Source organism: Pogona vitticeps, chromosome 1, assembly GCF_051106095.1.
Source record: "Pogona vitticeps strain Pit_001003342236 chromosome 1, PviZW2.1, whole genome shotgun sequence".
NCBI lineage: Eukaryota > Metazoa > Chordata > Lepidosauria > Squamata > Agamidae > Pogona > Pogona vitticeps.
This window is the reverse complement of record NC_135783.1, coordinates 221,398,186-221,424,446: the sequence shown is the minus strand read 5'-3', so window position 1 is coordinate 221,424,446 and position 26,261 is coordinate 221,398,186. Positions and strand designations below refer to the sequence as shown.

At 39.8% G+C, this 26,261-nt stretch overlaps 1 protein-coding gene across 5 annotated transcripts in view; it reads right to left on the bottom strand.

Annotated features, from left to right (window-relative positions):
• The window catches only part of LRP1B (LDL receptor related protein 1B), a 1,166,776-nt gene that overhangs the window by 1,075,218 nt on the left and 65,297 nt on the right, over window positions 1–26,261 (bottom strand). The window lies entirely within an intron of this gene.

Sequence of the window (26,261 nt, the reverse complement as noted above, 5' to 3'; positions counted from 1 at the left end):
TCCCTTTAATATAGCTTCTAAAGTGTTAAAAAAACCTTAGATTTTTCTAAAATCTCAACAGCATCATACAAAAGGCTGAAGTAAATTAGGAGGTCAAATCACTACGTACAGTGTCTGCTTCATTCCTCATTTTCCCAAAGGGATCACTTTAGGAAATTCTGTCAGTTAGGATGGTGGTCCTGTGACATTTTTGGATGTTTCCACAAAGTCTGAAGGGAAATCACAAACATTGCTACTGTATTTGCCAGGACACTGTAATAATGTTTATTTCCAGGGCTTTGTAAAACAGTCTCTTCATATTTCCTGCCCAATTCCAAAGGCTCAGGTTGAGAAACAACATATTTGAAAATGATATTGCTTTATACACATGGTTTGTGCACAGACCTCAGGGATATCTGCCCAAAGTCAAGAACTCTTCAGCTGTCATTCCTTTGTGTTTACTTCTGCAAACAATCTGCAGATTTCTCTAGTGTACAAAATCAAAGTTTCTGTGCTAGCAAAGATGGAGAAAGCATGCAATGCAAATAGCACACAAGTTATCTATGTCACTGCCCTCTGCATGATTTCCCAAGGTATTCCTTAATGTCCAAAACACTATAGTCAGTGGAACACAATTAATGTTCTTGCAATCCACATAGATTTCCTACAGCCTTTTAGCTCACAGACACACCTGATCTCATATGAGCCCAGTGATTGAAGGCTGTGACTATATTGACAAATACTTTGCGATTTGCTCCACAAATAACATGGGTGAATTCAAAGTGTTCTTCAATGATCACACAATGCAAAGGCCAAAGTGAATCAGCCCAACCCGTTATGATTCCGATTCAGAGATTTCTGCTCCTCGCTGCTGGGGGAATCTACTTTTTTAAAGCTGGAACGATTCAAACAGTGTTTTCCATCTATATGAGTCTTGCACAGACTAACATGGCTACCTCTTCTAAAACTACAATTATGTTTTCCAGGTGTGACTGTTTGCTACTAAAGGACAGGAGGCATGACTGTGGGTAGTGTTATGGTGATGTGTTTCTCTTTAGTTCTCCTGCAGCATTTCTTTAAACAAACTACTGAGTTTAGCACTATGTTGCCTTATCACTGCAGTTTATTTATCTATTTTATTTATTTAAAATATTGTTATCCCACCTTTCTTCTAAAAAAGGACCCAAGACAGCTTCCATCATTAAAAACACATTAAAAGCTTAACGTGGAAAATTACTAAAATATTTTTTAAAAATTATTAACATTCTATTCAAAATGTTAGGTAAAAGTGAAATTACGAAAAAAGAGATTTAGAAGCAACAAAATATAAACCATCCTGTTTATTGTTTCCCAGATAGTCAGTCTCTAAGGAAAAGCTTTACGGAATCATCTGATTGAGTTAGTTAGTTAATTATTATATGGTCATAGACCCGAAAATACAAAAATAAGCACATTATATAAAATATACAGAATAAGTAAGTTGTTAAAACATATCAGCAATATAAAACATGAGTCATGTAGTTGTCTTATTATAACATTTTGCAAATTCTTAAAACTGTGAATAAAAACTTAGTTACCAACTGTGTTATCAATTGGTTCTCTCCGGACAACAAAAACTTCAGGTAGTCTGTGGGAGGTATACTTGTACATTTATACATTATTGGGTAGAGGTAATGGTTAGGTTCAGACCTATATAAACTACATTCTAAAATGATGTGTGCCAAGGACTTAACTGTTTGTTCCCCACAGGGACATATCCGTTCTCTATAAGGAATGTTATTAAAGCGCCCTTTTAACAAGGCTGAGGGAAAGCAGTTAAACCTAGCCCTTGAGAAGACAAAATGATACCTTGGTACTGTGATTTGATATAGATAATTTGCTATCTTGGGAAAGTTAAAATTTAAACCAAAGTACATTGGTGAGCAGGTCCTGTCTGCACAAGCTAGAGAATACTGGAGATCTATGTCTTTAATGTGTTGTACAATCATTGACTTGGTACTCTCATAAGGCTGACTCAGAAAGAAGTTCATAGAGAAGTTTAAAAGATGTAATTTGTCAGTAAATCCCTTATGCCATGAGCTGGCAAAGACATCTTTTTGTAAATAGTATAAATACCCACTGGTTGTGGGAGCATATACCACCTTCAACCAGAATCGGAATGCATACAGCCAAGCTTGACATTCCACCAATTGAAGGCCAGTCTCCAAATGCAAAGCAGCTGAAGAGGCTCACCTTGGCATGGCGAATAGGAGTCGCAACAAGTTTGACAAAACACTTTCAACTGAGGGATTGAAACCATTTATCCAAATTGCAATACCATATAGGAACTGTACAAGAATTTTATACTTAACTATTTGTAGAGCAGCAGGGATGAACTGCCCACCCTGAAGATAGTGGTATCGTCTAAGAACTTTACTTGTGTTATTAGCCACCTGCACTGCAGCTTGTCTGTGGTGAAACAGGAGAGGGTACGTGAGAAGACAATTCCCAAGTATTTAAATGTTTTAACTTGCTCTGTATGCTGGCCCTCAATAACCCATTCTTTAACTTTATTATGCCTAGAGAAAACCATTATTTTGGTTTTCTCAAAGTTAATTGTTAATAAGTTGTTCCTGCAGTAACTTATAAATACACAAAGAATTTGTTTAAGACCAACTTCCAACAGTGACATGATAACTGCGTCATCTGCGTATAGTAGCAAGGGCACATTGATTTTAGCTAATTTCGGGGTGTGTGTGAAATTCAGGTGCTGTACAGCTTTTAGGGAGGCCATTTAGATACAAATTAAATAATGTGGGTGCCAGAATACAGTGGGGTCTCTACTTAAGAACTTAATCCGTATAGGAAGGTGGTTCTCAAGTTGAAAAGTTCTTATGTTGAATCTGCATTTCCCATAGGAATGCATTGAAAACCATTTAATCCGTATCTGCTCTTTTCCGTCCATAGAAACTACAGTGGAACCTCTGCTTAAGAACTTAATCCATTTTGGAATGGTGTTCTTAAGTTGAAATGTTCTTAAGTTGAAGCAAAATTTCCCATAGGAATGGACTGAAAACCAATTAATCCGTTCTGGCTGTTTTTTATGTAGAGATGCGTTCATACATTAACCAAAGCTGGTTAATACGTACTCTACCACTATGGGGAGAATTTTTTTTTTAACCTAAGATGACCTAAGGTTAAAAAAAGAGCAGGAAAGGTTTTTTTTCCTGTTCTTATCTTGGATTTCTGTTCTCAAGTAGAAGCAAAATTTAGCAAATGGAGCTGTTCTTAAGTTGGATTGTTCTTAAGTAGGGACGTTCTTAAGTAGAGACCCCACTGTACAACCATGGCGAACCCCTCTCTCTACCTGGATGGGGTTTGATAGATTCCCATCGACTCCACATCTTACCCTAATTGTGGTCTGTTGGTAGAGGCTTCTGATAAGATATAATAGCCTCTTATTAATTGAGGAAAAGTAGAGTTTTTCCCATAATTTTCCTCTGGGTATTGAGTCAAAGGCAGACTTTAAATCTATAAAAGCTGCAAACAAGCTGTTCCCATAACAGCCCATATACTTCTCTGCAAGATGATTCAGTACTATACAGTAGTCAAAAGTGGAGCTGTTCTTCCTAAAACCAGCCTGTTCATTCCCTAAAATATCCTCCTCCTCAATCCATGTGATTAATCTGTTAATCTGATTGAGGAAGGACAGCAAAGATGGAACTAGTCTGGCCTCCTATGGGAAGGAGTGCCAGAGACAGGGAGCAGCAACAGAGAAGGACCTCTCTCCTGTCTCTCCATCAGACACATCTGGGGGGATGGTGGGACCAAGAGAAAGGCCTCACCCAGACTCATAAAGGGAGAGAAGGTTTTTGCGATAGCCTTGACCCAAGCCATTTAGGGCTTTACATGTTAAAATCAGCACTTTGAATTGTGCCCAGAAACAGATCAGCAGATCAATCCTGCATAGGAAAAAAGATAAGAAAGAAGAGCCAGGAATTGCCAGGTGGGCAGTATCAAAGAAAGAGGGGCTGTAGGTGTGTATCAAACTGGATCAGATTGAATGACAGTGCTCCGTTTCTGACTTTCAGTATAGTTGCACCCTCAGTGGGTCCTACACAAAGGTAACAATGTGTTAGTTTTTCACACACCTTGAGACTATTATGGGATTCTGCTGCAACAAGTAGTCCCTGCTCCCCAGAAATCTCTGAGTGGAAGGCACCACATTAAGCTATATGTTGTGGAAATTGATCAACCTCAAAAATAATATCTGCCTGCTTCAATTTCATTCCATACATCTGTTGAAGTGGGCTGCACCCCACTAAAGCTTATGCCACAAATAAAACTGATTAGTCTTTCAAGTATTATAAGACACTTCCTTGTTTCTTTTGCAACAGAGAAACATGGAATTGCCCTGGAAATTTCAGTTTCACACATTAGTAAAATACAACAGCATGTTCCTTTACTTTCTCACTCCTGTCTGTTGGAAATAAGACAAGATATATTTTAAGATAATTGTCAGTGACTATAGCAATCACACTGTTCTTCCAGAAAGTAGGCACATGAAATCTACAATATAGGTAAGTGGCTTACAGAAGCCAGAAAGAAGCTTCCCCTTCATGTAGCAGCTGCTGTTGTTCCCCATGCTGCTGTTCTTGTGTAAAATTTTCCTTTCTCACCTTTGATATAATCTAGACTTGGGCTGTAAACTGATTTTTAAAAGAATACAGTGGTGCCTCGCTTAACGAGCGCACCGTTTAACGAAGAATCCGTATAGCGATCCCTTTTTGGGGATCGCTATACGGATCTGCCCCAATCGCCGCACTCGCTTTGCGACGATTGGGGCGTCCGGCGGCCATTTTGGAGCCGCCGATCAGCTGATCGGCGGCTCCAAAATGGCCGCCGGACGCGAAAACATCGCTGGAGGGGTAAGTTTGGACGCTTATTGGAACGCATTAAACTAAGTTTAATGCGTTCCAATAGGCTTTCCTTGCCCGTACAGCGATGTTTTCGCATAGCGAAGGTTAATCCGGAACGGATTAACCTCGCTATACGGGGCACCACTGTATTTGGTATGGTTTAGATAGGACTTTGATTGATGTCTTTCCTTTCTGTATTTTTTTAAACAGTACTAGTTCTAAGTTTGCATACAAAAATATAACATATAATATGCAAATGTTACACATGTTTGTATCCAGTGGGCCTATTATGTTATATTATGTGCTGTCAAATCAAAACCAACTGATAGAGACCTTAACAAGGTTTTTAAATTAAGTTAAATATTTAAGGAGTAGTTTTACCAGCCACTACCGCCCTTGAATTTCCATGCAGAGAAGGGTGTCAAACCCAGAACTCTTGAGTATGATCTCCTGAGTCCTAGTCCATTCATCACTTTATCTACTATATCACACTGGGTATAGTGGGCCCATACCCTGAAATGGCAAACAATGCCTCTAATTCAGAGGTCCCCCACCCCCCGTGGCCTGAGCTGGACCGGGCCATGGAGAGAGACCTCCCACCCCACCCCCTGCACGCACTCATTCCTGCATGGCTGATTTGTGCATGCACACTCCAGTGCACCCGTGCTGCTGTTTGCACATGCGCATGAGGCACGCCCACCCACAAAAGCACCACGCTGCCATTTGTGCATGCACACAAGAGCGCTCATTCATGTGAGAGTGCACACACTTTTTTGCGCATGCGCACGAGTGCGGGGGTGCACTGCCTTCATAAGCCAGTCTGCGGGTTGAAAAAGGCTGGGGACTCCTCCTCTAAATTATCTGATGTCTTATGTAAGACCATGAAGCGGTGTTTATCTGTTAGGAGTTGACCTGGCAGATGGGAGGAGTGAGCAATGGGATGTTCTGTGTACAACACTCAAGGTTAGACATGGGAGATTTGTCTTCGTCTCTCGGGGAGACGGAGACGAATCTCGCCGACACAGATGGCCAGCCTGATTAACATCCACGCTCATCTTGTAAGCATGGAGAATATAGTACTGTAAGTTTTGGGTTCAGGTGGAAGACAAATTAGTCATTTTCTTTTTTTCTTTTTGGCAGTAACCATTGAGTAGCTTTCTGGTAATTATGAAATCAGAAACTTGAACCCCAAATGAGGGCTTGTACACAGAGATCACAGTGAAATCTCAAAAGTTGTGCTAGCAAAGCCAAAGAAAAGAGAAGGTTTTTACTTTTGTATGTTTTAGCATAAAGCTCTGTGAATGTTAACTTTGAATTATGCAGTGAGAAACTGACCTTACAAATTGCATATATCCTGTGTTGTTGACATTGTCATTTTTCAAAAAAAAAAAAACATGGGTGGGGACTGAACATCATAATACCTGCTCCCTAAAGATTCTTTATTATCATAAATCCGTTCTATTTGCACACTATCTTGAAGAACAAAACATTGCATCTTGACATATGCAATATTTATGAGGCAGAGAATGGCTATTTGAGGAAGATAAATTAATTTGTTAACAGACATCTCTGAATCATCAAATAGATAAAATTTATATTCAAATAGAACTCACATGAAAAACTCAAAGCAAACAAGAAAGAAACTAAAGTTAACAAGAATGCCTGCATCATAAAACCAGGAGGTATACCAAAGGTATTTAAAGGCAATCAGAAAATCAAGGGCTATAGGAAGCATAAATGATCTTGAAATAGCTTAAATAAAGGTAGCTGAACAAAGAGACTGGAAAGAGAAGATCAGAAGGAACACATAATGGTGTTATAGTGTGGTGAGTTTCAAAATCAACAAGGAAGAGGAACAATGAGGATGTGTTTTCTACAAAATCTTTTCACTCCCAATTCAAGTTCTCTTCTCATTCAGTAAGGAATGGGGATGGGGTGGAGATTTTTCAGAAACCTCATTTTGGCAGTTGCACTCCTGACATCTGTGATAATAATTCATTGTCACCCTGTTTAGATTCCCAACAAAGCATCTCTCCACATCAGTATTGCGATCTACAGTGATGACATCACATACCCAATTAAAATGATCAGGATATGTGGTGACGGCCCCAAGATTAAACAGCATCACCTTGAATGTGATTTGTTTGCCCTCAGTGATGTCATCATGTATCTGTATTTAACCATTTGGCAACATCATCATTCCCATAGGGAAAAATAATTCTCATACAATAATCTGGTTCTGAAGCAGAGTAGACCATCAAGGCTCTGTTTGTTCCTAAATACCCAAAGCTTAAAAACAGAAGAAGTACTGGGCTGAGTTAGGCCTGAAGTTAATGTAATCCAACATTCAGCTTAATACAATGGAGTGAAGAGTCCTTACTTCCTGTTGCAGCTGACATTTAATGCAGACTGTTTCTAAAATCAGTGCTTCTTCTCAATCATGGGAGCCCAGATGTCCTCAGATGGCAACTCCTAGAAGTTCTAGCCAACACAGCTAATAGCCAGGGCTTCTGAGAATTGTAATTCAAGACCAAGTTTGGGAACCACAGCTCTAAATACTAAGGCTCAATACAACACTAATAACTAAAAGGGAATAAAAGTGAACAATTTTCAGTCCTATTCACAGCAGACATGACACGAGACTAGAGATGGGCACAAAGCCCAAAACGAACCAGGAAATTCATGAAATTGTTTCAGATTGATTCGGGTTTGTCCAAACCAGAGAACCCAAACTTTCCAGAAGCAATTCATTTTACCTTGACCCCATTCACCTTTGCTGCTGCTACCTCTCCTGCCACTACCACCTTTGCAACCAGCAGCCGGCTTCCCTTCCAGCAGCCTAGCTTGCCCTGTCTGCCTACGGCTCACCGATCAGCTGATCAGCAGGCCATAAGCACATAGGGCTAGCTAGGCTGCCAGATGGTGGTGAGGACAAGGTGGAGAAGTGATGGGAGCAGTGGGAAGGGGGAAGGCTGTGGGGGCATGCGGTGCTCAGCTTTTTTTAGACAGTCACAAGCTATTTTTTAAAAAGCACTGATAAACCAATTTGTGGTTTGTTGGTAAAACATCTGGAAATTCATGGTTTGTGGTTTGTCATCCTTGACGAGCCACAAACTAAGATGAACTGCCATTTCAGCTGTTCATGCCCAGCTCTACAAGAGACACCAGATCTGATCTAGATAAATCTAGCTGCACTCAGGGCTGGGACCAATTACTTGGTAGTGAAGCCCACTGAACTCTTGAATAAACCTGGTTATGTCCACATAGTATATTTCATTGGCAGTCAATTAGGTCACTAGCCAGAAATAAATAAATAAATGCATTCACATCTGCTGCAGTGGTATTAAGATGCTACCAACTTTCTCAAGAAGAGAACTTGATCAGGAAATCTGAATGACAGGAAAAGTTAACAATCTTCACATTGAAAATACTCTGGAATGCTATGTGAAATATAGCATTTCCCCTTTCAGAATAGATTGCTTGTTAGATTTATAACGTGAACTTTTTCTCACTGAGGTGTTTGTTTGTTCAGTCGTTTAGTCGTGTCCGACTCTTCGTGACCCCACGGACCAGAGCACGCCAGGCCCTCCTATCTTCCACCGCCTCCCGGAGTTGTGTCAAATTCATGTTGGTTGCTTCGATGACACTGTCCAACCATCTCATCCTCGGTCATCCCCCTTCTCCTCTTGCCTTCACACTTTCCCAACATCAAAGTCTTTTCCAAGGAGTCTTCTCTTCTCATGAGATGGCCAAAGTACTGGAGCCTCAGCTTCAGGATCTGTCCTTCCAATGAGCACTCAGGGTTGATTTCCTTTAGAATTGATAGGTTTGTTCTCTTTGCAGTCCAGGGAACTCTCAAGAGTCTCCTCCAGCACCACAATTCAAAGGCATCAATTCTTCGGCGGTCAGCTTTCTTTATGGTCCAGCTCTCACTTCCATACAACACTACAGGAAAAACCATAGCTTTGACTATTCGGACTTTTGTTGGCAAGGTGATGTCTCTGCTTTTTAAGATGCTGTCAAGGTTTGTCATTGCTTTCCTCCCAAGAAGCAGGCGTCTTTTAATTTCGGGGCTGCTGTCTCCATCTGCAGTGATCATGGAGCCCAAGAAAGTAAAATCTGTCACTGCCTCCATATCTTCCCCTTCTATTTCCCAGGAGGTGATGGGACCAGTGGCCATGATCTTAGTTTTTTTGATGTTGAGTTTCAGATTGTTTTTTGCACTCTCGTCCTTCACCCTCATTACAAGGTTCTTTAGTTCCTCCTCACTTTCCGCCATCAGAGTGGTATCATCTGCATATTGGATGTTGTTGATATTTCTTCCTGCAATCTTAATTCCAGCTTGGGATTCCTCCAGTCCAGCCTTCCGCATGATGTATTCTGCATATAAGTTAAATAAGCAGGGGGACAATATACAGCCTTGTCGTACTCCTTTCCCAATTTTGAACCAATCCGTTGTTCCATATCTAGTTCTAACTGTTGCTTCCTGTCCCACATATAGGTTTCTCAGGAGATGGATAAGGTGGTCAGGCACGCCCATTTCTTTTAGGACTTGCCATAGTTTGCTGTGGTCCACACAGTCAAAGGCTTTTGCATAGTCAATGAAGCAGAAGTAGATGTTTTTCTGGAACTCTCTGGCTTTCTCCATAATCCAGCGCATGTTGGCAATTTGGTCTCGAGTTCCTCTGCCCCTTCGGAATCCCGCTTGTACTTCTGGGAGTTCTCGGTCCACATACTGCTGAAGCCTACCTTGTATGATTTTGAGCATAACCTTGCTGGCGTGTGAGATGAGTGCAATTGTCCGGTAGTTGGAGCATTCTTTGGCACTGCCCTTCTTTGGTATTGGGATGTAGACTGATCTTTTCCAGTCCTCTGGCCACTGTTGAGTTTTCCAAACTTGTTGGCATATTGAATGTAGCACCTTAACAGCAGCATCCTTTAAGATTTTAAATAGTTCAACTGGAATGCCACTGAGGTGTGGTTCCCAGTTATTCTGCAGTTGCTCTCGAATTGATATTTTTGTTACAGATCTGAATATAGAATCTTAATACTATATAGGCATGAACAGATATTAGTACTTATTGACAAATTTACTGGGATGCTCTTGGACATCATGGTACTGCCTCTCCACACATACCTAGAATTACACCCTGAGATCTCAGTCCCTAAGGAGATTCCTGTCCCATTCTGCCTATCTTCTTTGCCTTCCTCCTCCAACTTTGTGTCTTTCTTCCCTTCTGTCCATCATATTCCCTATTCTGAAGCACCTCCCTGCATACTTAGCAATCCAACAGTGCTCAGTGCCCTTAGTGATTTGAGAGCATGTAGGATGTTTCAGTCAAGATTCCTGTCTGACCTATATGAGTGGCCTGATTTGTTAAACTGGCACATAAGAAATTGATTCTCAAGAGTCTGGGTATCAAGAAATAAAAAAACTAAAAACAAAAACAGTGCCACTTGTAACTATCCGCCAATATGGAGATGAAGAAATTAAATACTATTGCCTTAATCTAGTATCATCCAGGTGGGTTTCTGCTTGTGCACAAGAATTTATCCTTACTTTCAGCCCCTCTGCAACTTGTGATCCTCTAGAACAGTGGTTCCCAACCTTGGATAATCCAGATGTTCTTGAACTGCATCTCCCAGAAGCCTTCACCACTAGCCATGATGGCCAGGGTTACTAGAAGCAGCAGTCCAAAAACACCGAGGTTACCCAAGATTGGTAACCACTGCTCTAGAACATACTGGTGGCCTGCAGGGAGGAGAGGGAACCAGTTCTGCCAAAGGTTTCTACAGTGGTGCCCCGCATGACGACTATGTAGAATGCCGAAATAGCATGACCATGACTTTTTTGCGATCACTATAGCGATCGCAAAACAATGTTTCCTAAGGAAGATTTTTGTTTGACGATGATTAGGTCCTTGCTTCGCGAACCGTTTGTTTGCAAAACGACGATTTTTCCAGCTCCGCGAAATGGCTGCCCTGTGTTTTCCGGACCCAGGCTTCGCAGGGCAGCCATTTTAAGAGCTGATCAGTGCTCGGAAAATGGCTTCCCCTATGGGCGATCTTCGCTGGACGACGAGGTAATTTCCCCATTGGAACACATTAAATGGGTTTCAATGCATTCCAATGGGAAAATGTTTTCGCTGGACGATGTTTTCACTTAACAGCGATTTCAGGGGAATGGATTATCATCGTGGTGCGGGGCACCACTGTATTCTACTAATATAGAAAGCATCCTTGAATCTCCAATAATGCAGGCATTACATTCTATTATTAAGATTCATGGGAGGAAGAAGCGGGGTAAAGATGCTAGATCTGCTCCCTCCATTGCCATATTCACCCTCCCTCAAAGAATGGGAAGGTGACTTAAGTGGCAAAAATGTTTATGTAAGCTTAGAACCCAGGGGACGCTAAAGGCAGAACTTCCTTAAGTGCTCAAAGATATCTGTCATAGCACAAGCTTCTCTCACCTTATGCAGCTCATAAAATAGATTTCTCTGTTTTGAGATTGGCCATTAGGGGTTCTGCATAGACTTTCTTTGCAATTCTGATTTCCCAGCTACAGAGCTCTTGGTGAATCCTATTGCTAGAACACACTATTAACTCCTAAATGCAAAACTTAAAAATCAGAAAATCTAAAGCAACAACTTCCTCAGGTCTTCTGGACTTACTAAAACATTCCAAGGGGGCCAAAGATGTTGCTCTTGGGTTTCTTTCTTTCTTGTTTGCTTTTGCTTTGTTTTGTTTTCCCCTTTCTATCACACCTCACAACCTCCCTGTCTGGCCTACATCCTGTTCTGGAAAAGCTCTGTGGGAAGGATTACCTTGTAAGATCTTCCCTTGGGCTTCAACTAAAATTGGGAAAATGCAAAGCAAAGCATGCTGCTTATATACCGCCCCATAGCGCTTCAAGCACTCTCTGGGCGGTTTACAAGTTAGTTATGCAGGCTACACATTGCCCCCCAAGCGAGCTGGGTACTCATTTTACTGACCTCGGAAGGATAGAAAGCTGAGTCTACCTTGAGCCGGCTACCTGGGATTGAACCCCAGGTCGTGAGCACAATTTTAGCTGCAGTAAAGCAGTTTAAGCACTGCGCCACGATGGGTGGGAGTTGTTTGATTGCTAATTGTACCATGAAAGTACATGAGCTTTTTGTGACTGCATGTGTGATTTGTAGCTAAACTTGAAGTAGCAGCAATGAAGGTTAAGAATTAATGGATGAAGTAATCATTTGGGTGTATAGACAATAAATGATAATGTAATAAACAGATGCCTGAATAAAATTATCTCATGATTACACTCATTTTTATATCAGCCTTAACCTAACATAAATCAATACACTTGCTGTGTTTTGTTGATGGCCTGCCTACTTAACCATCTGTGTATAACCTCAGGACAGGACTCATCTCGGCATGCACACGATCCCATTGAACTAAGAGGATCCCTTTTAAGAACATCACAGTTTGTTTCCTAGGAAGAGATAATCCTGGCTCACAAAAACACTGAAATATTTGCTGTAAGGCATCAATGTGAAATGAAGATTAGGACCTCCCACTGTTTTGGCAATGGGGCATTCTAGCCATTACATTTTATTGATCAGACCAGACCTTGTGCTCAATGACCAGAGAAAAAATGTTAGAAGGAAAGAGGTGGGATTTGATATGTTTGTTTTAAATATGCTATCACAGCCTCTCCACATAGCATCAATTCAATCCATTTTCTATATGCTTGAACACAGACTTTTTCTAGAACACAAGTATCTTAATTGAAAATGGAAATGTGTCTTGAATGTTATGTTGAATTTCTTTCTCTCTTAAGCTGTACGTGTTTTGTTTGGGGGCATCTGGCTGCCCAGGCAAGCAACATGGTTCTTTATACGCACAAATTCCCATGCATTTGTAACATACAAATGAGCAAAAGCCCTGGGAGAAGAGGCAATTCTATTTTATTCTCCTGTGCTGATGTTTATTGATGCAAGTCTTCTGTAAGTTGTGTAGTTCTTGATTTAAACACCAGATTTGCTTGAGGTTAATTGTGGGAGAAATCAAGCCTCCTGGGAAAAGTAACAAAATTATCTTGTCTTCTAAATCTGAATTAGAAACAATAAGAGTCAATCTGCTCAGCCCCACAGAGATTCAGGAGTGAAACACACCATGGGTCAAACTTTAAACTAAACAGATCTGCTCTCCTTAGGGGTTGAAAGGAAGGATTAGCTGGTTATTCGATGCTGTAAATCAAGCACACATGTTCATGACACCAAGTCCTATACCACAAAATTGCCCTAAAGGATTTTTTAAAAATACATTTCAGAGGGATCATAAAATGCTGGCAGGGACTGCATGTGAAAGAAAAAGTGTATGTAATAAAGATGTGACCTTTTGTTATAAAGAAAAACCTGAACATCCTACTATTATTTAATGATCTGGCATCTGACAAGTTATATTTCTTATATGTAGATAGATCCATGTTTTGTCTCCCCTGTCAGGAAAAAGACAAACTATTTGACAAAGTGGCATAACTATTTTTCACATCTTGAGTATTCTTAAACAAATAAAGAAAAATGAAAAAGGTTCATTCTAACCCCCCCCAAAAAAAACTTAAATCCCTTCCCCCATTATTTCAGCCACTTCTCAGGCGCAGTGGTTAAACTGCAGCACTGCAACTAAAACTGTGTTCATGGCCTGGGGTTCAATCCCAGGTAGCCGGCTCAAGGTTGACTCAGCCTTCTATCCTTCCGAGGTCGGTAAAATGAGTACCCAGCTCACTGGGGGGGGGGGGGCAATGTGTAGCCTGCATAATTAACTTGTAAACCGCCCAGAAAGTGCTTGAAGCGCTATGGGGCGGTATATAAGTAGCACGCTTTGCTTTTTAACCTTGCCCCCAAAAAGTCCAGATGTCTAGTCTACTGTTTATTGAACCCAACTCTGAGGTGGCTTTGAAGAAAGGAAATTCTCCCCATGTTCTGCATTTCATGGAGTAAGACAGGCGCCTCATTTGTCCATCCTGTGAAACCTTTAGTGCTGAAAAATGTAGGAAGCCATTTTATGTAAAGTGGTTTCTACAGGGTTCAGCCAGTTCTTAACACTAACAGTACAACTGCCTGTTGGTAAAATGTTTATGTAATCAACACTTTGAATAGAAATTACCTGTGGTAATCATGCTATTGTCACTCTGAAAGTTCATTTCTAATGTTGATAATGCAATTCTCCTGTTGTGTTTCCCCTTTCACTCTGATACCACTCTCAAAGACATGTGCACTATAGACAAAACTGTATATAAACCTGTGACTTAAATATTGTACTTGTTATGTCTGAGGAACTGGATTATACACTGCAATAAATCTGTTACTATTAAAGGTGTCACAATACATTTATTTTGTTTTTGTTATACATGTTGTAATAGACTTAACATGGCTACCTCACTGACAATTGCCTAAATTTCACTATTCATGCTGAGGCAATAAACACACCAGCCTTTTGTCTCTAGAAGACAACTATTCTAGAGATGCTATCAATGTTGTGGAGAACCCCAGTTTAGCAGATATACTGACATTGATTTTAGTTGAGCGCTGTCGGCTTTAGTGGCTGCAGTTCTTCAGTCTGAAGGAAAGCCACAGTAATTTCATCTTGAAAGGCAAAATATCTGCTAGCCATAGATAGGAGCTGAAAGGAAAAGCCAATGTTTCATTTCTTTATACATTAAATTTGGCATGAAAAGGAACAAGCCAGCGTGTCTGTGCAGACTCAGTGGCTGAAAGCCCTTCAAAAGTCTGGAGTTTTCACTTGGTCTCAGTCCTACAATTAATCAGGAAGATGGGATTTCAAGTTGTAATGAAAACGTAATTTATCAACTGAGACTGCAATTCTCTACACACTTAAAAGTAAAAAAAAAAAAACAGGAGGACTTGATTCTGGGTAAACATGCATAGGTTTGTCAAAGTGTAGTATCAGTTTATGGATGTGACTTGCAACCTGGCACACATGTATCCAAATCTAGTTCTAGACATTTACAGCTGGAAGCAGGACAGTGAAAATTCACTTCCCATCTTTTAAGTCAAGATTTCAGTACTTTAGACCAGCCACACTATTATGTAATGAGGTGTAAAATCCCGCAAGCAACACCTCTAATTCCTGACAGTAAAAGAAAGTAATAATAACAAAGTAAGCAACTAATTAGTTGCTGCCCTTCCATGTCATATTCCTAAATAAAGCCACTTCGTTCCACCTAATGGCTGCTCCAACCCCACGTACATCAACTGGGGCTAAGTAATCCAAATTTCTGATGAACCTGCCCTTGAGCTTAATTTACAAAATAACCTACAAATGCTGTCTGGCTGTTTGCAGTAAACTAAATGTTTCTATCAGAGGATAGATAGATAGATAGATAGATAGATAGATAGATAGATAGATAGATAGATAGATAGATAGATGATAGATAGATAGATAGATAGATAGATAGATAGATAGATAGATAGATAGATAGATAGATAGATAGATAGATAGATAGATAGACAGACAGACAGACAGACAGACAGACAGACACACACACACACACACACACAGACACTCTCTCTCTCTCTCTCTCTCTCTCTCTCTCTCTCTCTCTCTCTCACACACACACACACACACACACACACACACACACACACACACACACAGAGGTATGGCAGGTAGCTGTATTTATTGTGGATATAAAATAATCCTCTATTTTTTATTGTAACCAATGCCTGTGGTTTTATTACTATAATTAGTCCTCTTATTGCTATTTGTAGAGCAATCCTCTGCAGTGCTTCTCTGAATGCTGATGATGAGATACAAGTGTTTTTATCAACATGTTCCAATTATTTCCTCTGGGAGAGATGAGGAACACAGTGGCAACTGCTTAAAAGTGTTCCGTCCTCCCTGCATGATTCTAACAAGAGCATCAATGGGATACTCTCTCCTTGCAGTGAACAATGGATCTGAAATACATTTATTGGGACTCCCTACTGGATCTCACAAATCCATCCCAACCAGGAGTTCTGTTTCCATTTTTTGCTTGAAGCTTTGCAAAATGCTCCTCGGTTGGTGGTAGGTCACAAGGTCTTTAAAGAACAAAAATTAAATCTGAATTCACTAATTACATAGCTGAAATTTCTGTATCCTTAAAAGCCAAAGCAGAGGATATACCCTGAAATTTTAGGTTAACACAATTATTTGAAGTGGTGGATGATACAGTGTTGCCAGTGGACAATTTCCCTAGGGCATCATTTTATTTAAATGCTACCATGTGTTCAGGTCAATGACAGTCAGAAGTTTATATTTCAGTTATTTCCATTTTCTTACCACAATATTACAAAACAGTATGACTACCTTTTTGAGGATTTCCTGGAGTTCCCCCATTGTGAACTTTTAATTTTGACTCTCCCTAGATAAATGTATCTCCTGATATCAAAACTACCACATTTCTGCTCTGATCTTCTGCACAGGAAACTCATGACTGGCATAGGATATGCCCCACAATCTCCAAAATGTAAGGCACATCATATGTCCACTCAAACCACAAGCCATTACAAGTTGTTTGTGAGGAAAAACAAACTTTCTCTTTCCATGTCTGAGATCATACAGCCTGAAATCCTGTTGCTGTAACTCATGCCTCATAAGGTTCATGACATCAACAAAATATGTGATTGTTTGGAAATTAAACGTTTCCCACTTCCCTCCCGAAGTTCACAAGGCTCTCATATAAATCCTTTTCATCATCAAGAAGCTGGGGGGCTAAGGGGCAGAAGGAGGAAGTATTTAATTACCGAAAATCACTCCTGCCAGGATGACTTTATTGAATAATAAGGCACAGAATATGAACAAATAGTAAGGAATCAATATCAATTCATTTAACCTATGAATGGCAGACGCAAAGCTACATTTAAGGCACTGATTTAAGGTGTCTCACTGAGCTTTTAGAAAGTGCTAAAACTCCTTAGCAGTCAAAAGTTCAAGAATTGCTAGTGAAGAGTAAAGAGACTTGTAGGTGTAACTTTAAAAGCATGCAGTAAAAGCCACTTCTTAACAGGTGTACATTTGAGTGTTGAAAAGACCATAATTTAAAAACATCTGCTTTTAGATGGGGAAGAAGTAAGATTTAAATAGTCACAATTACAAATACGCAGATATTAAAACTCTTACTCTTTGAGACACATAAAAATTGTAATTTAATGATTACATGCTACCTTTCATCTCTAGAAACATCCCTCTGGTATGGGATGAAAGACAAAATAAAGCCCTAAATGCAAGGTCTACTCTCAGCCACTTCAGTACTTAATTTACTATACCTTTAGGAGATCAGCGCTGGAAATCTACAGTGTTTTTTCAGGCTTTAGCAATTTGCTTATAAATTACCTTGGATCATATACTTCCTAACAGTCTACCCTCTTGATTTAGATCAGCATGCATTGTAATGAGCCCAGATGAGATCTATGTTTATTTCAGTTCTTTGCTAAATTTTACACCAAAATGGCTAAACATGACTACAGTCAGAATAACCTACATAGGCGAAAAGGAGAGGACCTTCTTTGCTGTGATACTCCAATTACGGAATGCCAACTCAGTGGAGGCTCCATAGGGATGAGCAAGCATCGCTGGGTTGGCCAATGGCCAAACAGGTGTCCCATGTTCCCTGCTCCCTCCGGCAGGCGCCCACTCAGAGACAGCACCCAGAGGATGTGTGGCAAGGACGTCTAAAACAGATGTACAGCTTTGATTGTTTTAAATCCTTCTGAATTGTTTTAAACTGTTTCATCTTGATTTTTTTTCCGGGCCCACCCTGAGATTTTTTTTTTTTTAATATCAGGGTGGGATTGTTCTCAGTCATGTGTATAGGACTGGAACTTTACGATCCAAAGAGCTTCATGATAAGCTACCTGTTACAGGGTAAACTCAAAACACCAAACCACTGATGGCAGATGCCACATTTGATCTGCTGATGCATCTTCTTTTCCTAAAACCAACTGATGGAGAGTACTTTCTAAAAGACGTGTTCACCAGTCCTCGTCATGCTGATTGTTCAATGCATATTGCTCCACTCCCCAGTCATGCTATCACTTATGGAAAGGAAACATACACACTGTGCTCATAAGTCATTAAACATAGGAGTGAGAGAGAATTCACTAACCTCATCCCATTCCATCATTACTTCCTTATGTGGAGAGTGACAGTCTCAAGAGGATGATGGCTACTGTGTCTAGAACCTGGGGGAAAAACCTAACATGGAAAGCTGAAACAGAGAGTGGATTTTGCATGCTTTCCACCACCTTACATGGATTAAATATGTTAAAATAATGCCTGAATAGGGCATCATTCAGACAACTGGCAATAGGAAGAGGATCCATAAGCTGTTGCTTTGTGTTGCAATCTCAATTCAAATTCCAATCATAGAATCATAAAATAATTGAGTTGGAAGGAGGCTATAGGGCCACAGAGTCCAGCTCTCAATGCAGAAATTAAAATCAAAGCAGATCTGACAGACAGTTGTCTGATTTTCTCTGGAATGCCTCTAGTGCTAGAGCGCTCACCACCTCCCAAAGTAATTAATTCCATTACCATACTAGTCTAACAGTTAGGAAGCTTTCCCTAATATTTAGCAGAACTCTGGCTTCCTATAACTTGAGCCCATCAGTATGTGTCCCACGCTCTGGCATGATTAAGAACAGATCCTGCCCCTCCTCTGTATGACAACATTTCAAGTATTTGAAAAGTGCTATCCTATCTCCCCTCAGTCTTCTTTTCTCTAGACTAAACATGCCTAGTTCTTTCAGTCTTTCCTCACAGGGCTTGGTATCCCCGATCATTCTGGCAGTCCTCCTTTGAACTTGTTCCAGTTATTCAGCACCCTTTCCAACTGTTGTACCCAGAATTGGACACAGTACTCAAGATGGGCCTAACTAGTGCTGAATAGAAGGGAACTAGTACTTCATGGGATTTGGAGACTATACATCTGATAATGCAGCCTAACATAGCATTGCTGGTTCACAGTGATACCAAGATCCTTCTCTCTCATAGTATTACTGAGACAAGTATCCTCCATCTAGTAACAGTGCATTTGATTTTTCTCCTCTTAGGTGTAGACATTTGAATTTATCCCTGTTAAGTTTGATTCTGTTTTCAGCTCAATGCTCAAACCTATCAAGATCTTTTTGAATTCTTTTTCTGTCTTTCAGGTACAGTGGTGCCTCGCATAGCGACACTAATCTGTGCAGCAAAAATCACTGCTAAGCGATTTCGTCGCTATGCAATTTTAAAAAGCCCATAGAAACGCATTAAAACCTGTTTAATGCGTTCCTATGGGCAAAAAACTGACCTTAAAGCGAAAATCCTCCATACGGCGGCCACTTTCACTGCCTCTTATGCGAGGAATCAGCGCGAAAACACAGTGGGCGGCCATTTTTTTACCCGGTGGCCATTTTGGAACCACTGATCAGCTGTTTAAAAATCATCGCTTTGCGATGATCAGTAAGCGAAACAGGGAACTGATCATCGCAAAGCGATAAAACCCCATAGGAAACATCGCAATGTGATCGCTTTTGCGATTGCAAAAAGTTAATCGCTATGCGGTTTCGTCGCTAAACAGAGCACCCGTTAAGCGAGGCACCACTGTATTAGTGATTCTACTCAATGCTGTGCCATCTGAAAACTGGATAAGCATTCCTAGCACTCCCTCATCCAAGTCATTAATAAAAATATTGAAAGGCACCGGACCCAGGACTGAGTCTTGTGGCATCCCAGTTGTTACCTCTTCCCAGTCTGAGAATAAGCCCTCAGAATTCTTGCCTTCTCCTGGCTATTTTAAGAATGATCTTAAATGATCTTCACCTGTGGTTTCTCATATAATTTGTAGCATGATACCAAGACATGCACAGATTAGCAGAATGCAAAAAAATATCCCCAAATTGCCTCTTATTCAGCACAATGCACAGCAGTATATTATACACAATATATTAAAGAGAAACAGAAGAAACCTCATTGTACCATAACATCATCAATTGGGTGCGAATTTTAGCATGTGAATAAGGAGGCCTTATTCAAATCTCTGTTTGATGATAGACCTTAGTGAGTGGCACCTCACATTACAGGTTTGTTGGAAAAAGAAAGTAGAATATCTACCTTATGGTGACCTGGAGTCCCTGCAAATGAGAATGTATTAATAAACAAAGATATATTAAAATAATAATGAAAATGTTTCTAACTGCAGCATGGTATCTCAACACTGGATTGAATCCAAACGTTTTCTTTCACAAATGGAAATATGTCCTACCCTAATCTCAAAAGAATGTTCAGAACAAGATACATTTATTGGATGATTCACGTTTTTTCTAATGTACATAACTCTCAGGAAGGTCAAGAAGTCTCGCCACCAACATGAGAGATATCCAATTATATTGGGATATCCAGTAATACTGGGTATGTTCATCCAATGCCCCTTTCCATCCATTCAACATGAAATTTGGCTTTCAAAGCGACAAATTTAAGGTTGCCCACACCTGCTTTAAACAAACTCCAGGCCAGTTAGATAAGGTCACAGAAGGTGCCGTGAGCAGTCTACAATGCAGGCTATCACACCTGTTAAACTTGCTGAGTGGAAGAAACACATATTTCTCACTTTTATCATTTATCAATAATAAATGCTCTCCTAGTGTTCAGAATATGATGCCCTTGATCGAATCCCAGAGAGCTTTTACACATCCAAATGGAGGCTATTAAAAGAGGGTGTGTGTTTTTCAGCCACTGCTGGATTTCAAAGTCATTGTGACAAATACTGCAGTTGAATGTGGAGAGAGGGTTTTTATCAAAACAAAGAAAGAATCCAACTCAGATTTCAATACTGCCAGAACTGGGGCTAAATGATGACTGGAGACATGGGTTTGGATGAAGTACACATCAGGTGTAGCTATTAACACCTGAGTTCCAGATATTTCAAGCACCATTAATATAATCATGCTACATGTTTCAAATGGCATTTTGTAACAACATGAAGTTGGAATAAACAATGTCATCCACTGGATGAACAAGTCATAAGAGAAGTGCTTCCACATCTGTTCCTATGGAAACTCTCCAGCTGTCTTTTGCATTGAATTTATATGCACCTTCACGACAGTTCACCAAAACAAATTGCACAGCACTAATAGCATAGCACTAATCAACCTTCTAGTCAAGCATGTGAAATTTGAAGTGGCTGGGTTTATTAATGTCGAACAAAGTGTGGGCTTCTATTCCATAATTCTTCTTAGTTTGACAGTACTTCAACTGTCATGGCTCTGCCCTTTGGAATCCTGGGATCTGTAGTCTGGTGAAATATTTGGAATGCTGTGTTCTAATGCTCTCAACTGAAAGACAAGAGGGAATTAATTACCTCACCAAATAACAAATCCCATAATTCCATAGGATGGAGCCATGGCAGTTAAAGGGGTATCAAATGGATAAACCTAGCCTAGATGCACTCATAAAGACCTAAAATGATCAGCAAAAAAATGATGTCTCTTATGGAACCAGCTATTTATCCCATTTTTTCTGTTCTCTGGTACTCTGTCCTTCAAATGACATTAATGTTAAAAGTATAATTTACTATTTCATGCTTGTTTTCTTGTTACAAAATAATAGCCACATGGCATAGCGCAGTTGGGGAGTGGCTGACCCTCTTCAACTCACACATTTCTGATGAAAATATAAAACCCTCCCTTCAAGTGCTGCTGTTGTTAAGCAAATTTAGACTGAAAGGAAAGGGGGGGGGATACAAAGTAATGGAAAGCAGGGACAGAAATGGTACAGCTTGCAGTTCCTAGCTCTTGACATTGTGAGGCCTTAACATAGAAATTAAATAGGTTTAATTGAGACTCACATCTATTAATAAGATTAAAGATCAGACCTAAGCAACATTTTCCCTCAGAGTTACTAGCTAGATGCCTCTGTGAAACCAGAAACCCCATCAAGCCCAGATTAACTCTTATGCAGCCACTGCTATTCAACCTGGGTGATTCACCACAATAAAAAAAGCAGGTTCCTGTTTTTAAAACATCTACAGATAACACAGAAGAAAATGATAGTGGGCAATGACCAGGTTGGTGAATCAAGTAGGAAAGAGGTATAAGGAGCATGCAGATATGCATAGAAAGTAAGGACTGGGAAGCCAAATCTCACATCAGCATAACCAAAAACAATGAGGAGGATAATACTGTAAGCATAGAAGACATTAATAGTATGAGTTGCAGCACTCATTTATTTAAATGCCTTTACTCTGACAATGGGATATATGTATTATATGGTCTATACAACATAATGACTCTCCAAAGTAATTTATATGCAGATAGAGTATGTATTTATGTAAGATATCAAAAATAATTGCTTGATAGATGAAGCAGGTATAATAGCCCATTATATGAAGGGAAAAAAGATGGTTCAACCAAGAAGCATATAGGGAATGATTCAATCACTGTGCAATTATGCTTGTGAGGGCATCTATCTGGCAGTTTGTATACAGGGAATTCACACATCTCAACCACGTCTAGATTCCAACAGTTCCCATTATATTTTATTGTGATTTTTAAAAGCCAGGTCCTTTAATCGAAACTGCTCAAATGAAATCTAAGCTCTCCTCAATGCTTAGCAACTCCAACTGTCAGATGTGCCAGTCATGAAGCACACGTAAACATATATTTTCTCCATTCCATGTGTTTTGAACCAAAATAGGTATTAGAGAGTTAGACAATAGAAGGTTGTATTTAGACATTTTATTAAAGCCTTTCAAGTTTAATACTGACAGCAAAGAGATGTCATTTTCTAGATAATTTCAGTGACGGCTGAGATGTAGGAAAAGTAGTTCCATTTCATTATGGAGGCCATTTTGGCGTGAATCATCATCTGATTCTGGAAATGTCTAAAGGCCATTTTGGTTCCAGCAAGCAGAGTAAACTGGATGTCTTGCACAACAGATGTTGGGTATCACGAAAGGGTAGCAAATTGTTGTTTATTTACAGAGTCCTTTCTGTATTTTTACTCCCAGAGTAGGAGAGGCCCTTGTGGGATTTTCTGTCTTCTGTTCCAAAATAACTTCACTGACCTACCTAAATACCATGACTTTGGTGAGTGGGAAGCACGGACTGATTAACTGAATCATTGATTTTCTGCTCTGTCTTTCTCTCTGTCTTGTGCTTCAGGCAACAAAATACCTTGGCACAATGTTTGCTCAGGACAATTCAAAAGAATGATGTATCGGGTAGGACAAAATGGGTCTCGCTATGTTGTGGGTCTACTTATGAAGTAGCAGGCTTCTCAGGCAAGTATAATCACTGCCTTCTTTTTCTCTAACCTTCCACACACATAGTGGGCACATCTTTTTCTCTTCTTCTGAATCTTGACCTTATTCTCACTAGGAGTAAATTTCACTGCACCCAACAAGCCTTACTTCAGAGCAGGCAAGCCATAGATTTTACTGGAAAGAGGCAAGAAGAAACAAACAAACTGAGCCACCAGTTTTAAGAGGCACACAACTCTTATGAAGACTGAACAGAAATGGTTTAGGAGGTGAGAATATCCTTTAGCTACATTCTGTTTGGATAAATTTAACGTACTGTACTCTACGTGGAGCTGTTTTCCAAAACTTCAACAGGTGCAGGGTGCTGCACTTAAGACTTCTGACTGGAGCCAGTTCCAGGGAGAAGAAAAACTCTGTTAAAACAGCTTCACTGGCTGTTTCTGGTCTGTTTCTGGGCACAATTGAAAGTTCTGTGTCTGAACATGAACACCAAGTGGCTTGGGTGTAGGCTGCTTCAGTCTGCGGAACTGCCTCCATGGAGGATCAGGCTGGCCCTACCCTTCTGCACCTCTTCCGCCAGTAGGCACTGCTTTTCAGGCCGGCTTTTAATATGTAAACAGTTGCTGAAGAATGGATTTTATGTTGAGAGTTGTCCTTTCATCTTTTGAAGTCTGTTTTTTTAAAAATTGGATTTTACCTAGCACTTTTTAACATTTAATGTGTCCAATCGTTTTTTTTAATCATTTGATTTTTTAAAAAAATATATATTTTCAGTTGTGTTAGTATTTCTGTGTTTAAATCATTTAAAACCCACCTTAAGTCCCTCTATAGGGAGAAAGACAGGGTAGAAATTAAAGGGGAAAAGGAAGGAAGGAAAGAATTAGAACTAGGGTCTTAGCAGAGAAGATACAGTGCATTCTGCTTCCCGTTTCTTCTTGGGCAGCTAGGAAGAAAGGCTAGCAGCACAGATAACTGCTTTATACTGAGTCACATCACTGGTTGATTTAAGCCCAGTACTGCCAACTCCGACTGACAGCAGTTCTCAGTTTCAGGTAAGATTCTTTCCTAGCTTTATGTTTTCTAGTGGGTCTCCCATTAATGTCACAACCAGGCTTGATCTTACTTGGCTTTTCAAATCAGACAAGTTTGGTATGTTCAGGGTAATAACCCAGCTACTGTACGTACAAGGAGGGAAGGATGCAAAAACTGTACAGTTGTTCTTCTGAAATGGAAATCAGCACTTTAATACTTCTATGCCCTGGCTGTCAACCATAATTCTTATACACTGCATGAATAGCCTAGCCTCCTTAATTGCACTCCTTAATGGTCATCTCCTCCCAATTACTCAGTAACTCTTCATTGGTCCCTCAATGTAGCATGGTAATTTTACTCTGTATGGTTTCTTCATATTTTAAATTGATAGCATAGTTACATGACATCTAAGTAACACGTGTGTTCTTTACTTAACTGACCCATATACACAAAAATAGCTTCTACTTGATTAATACAGACTACTCAAACTTGAGTGAATTAAACTTTCCAGGCAAATTGAGTGAAGAGGGCAAAGGGGAAGGGTCATCCAGAGAATACTACTTTTTAAAATTTTATTGTGATGAATATTCATTAAATTTTTAATTACAAACTAAAAATGAATGCAAATAATTGCATTGCATTGACCTTCTGAAAGCCACTATTAAAAAGGAGCTTGTAAAATAGTTATAACACTCTAGTCAAACCATTAAAGCCTTTGAAGGTGCATGTGGTCTGACTAAGCCAGATTCATATTTATTTGATTTTCTACTGCAACCACATTATACATTGCAATTGTTATGTGTTTTGCAGTCAAAGTAACAAAAATGTAAGTGCAGCCACTAGAGACTTGGTTCCATATTCACATTGGGTGCCACTTATACAACTGAAGAAAAATCTTACAGATACTAGCATTGTGCAAGTATATACATCAAATAATGACAAAGATGAAGAAAGCATTTAAAAAGTATATATGAAGAATTCAAAATCATTATAAATTTTACTATAGGGGATATTAATTCTATGATGGAGAAGTAACCTATGGAGGTGGCCTTTTTTCTTTCTTTCTTTCTTTCTTTCTTTCTTTCTTTAGTTAGTTAGTTTATGAAAATACAGGCTGGAAACATAAAATGAATATGGAGAATTATGTAGGTTTTTAAAAAAGAACTTGTTATAACCAACACTCCATTCAAAACACCACCTCAGCTGTATACACTGAAATCCTCGCAACACAGCAATAACAAATTATTAAGGAACTGAATAACTTATACCCTAATTAATCAGAAAGTAAATACCAAACACTGTTAAGTTGTTAAAAACATATCTGGAGTTCATATCAATTAAGCCTATAATTGACCTTCACCCACTTTAAAATTAAAGAAAAGTACAAAAAAGAGTGCCGAAAGAAATATCAACAACCTTAGATATGCAGATGATACCACTCTGATGGCAGAAAGTGAGGAGGAATTAAAGAACCTCTTAAGGAGGGTGAAAGAGGGTTGTGCAAAAATGGTCTGAAGCTCAACATCAAAAAAACTAAGATCATGGCCACTGGTCCCATCACCTCCTGGCAAATAGAAGGGGAAGATATGGAGGCAGTGACAGATTTTACTTTCTTGGGCTCCATTATCACTGCAGATTGTGACAGCAGCCATAATATTAAAAGATGCCTGCTTGGGAGGAAGCGATGACAAACCTAGACAGCATCTTAAAAAGCAGAGACATCACCTTGTCGACAAAGGTCCGCATAATCAAAGCTATGGTTTTTTCAGTAGTGATGTATGGAAGTGAGAGCTGGACCATAAAGAAGGCTGACCGCTGAAGAATTGATGCTTTTGCATTGTGGTTTTGAAGGAGACTCTTGAGAGTCCCCTGGACTGCAAGGAGAACAAACCTATCCATCCTGAAGGAAATCAACCCAGAATGCTCACTGGAAGGACAGATCCTAAAGCTGAGGCTCCAATACTTTGGCCATCTCATGAGAAGACTCCCTGGAAAAGACCCTGATGTTGGGAAAGTGTGAAGGCAAGAGTAGAAGGGGACAACAGAGGACAAGATGGTTGGACAGT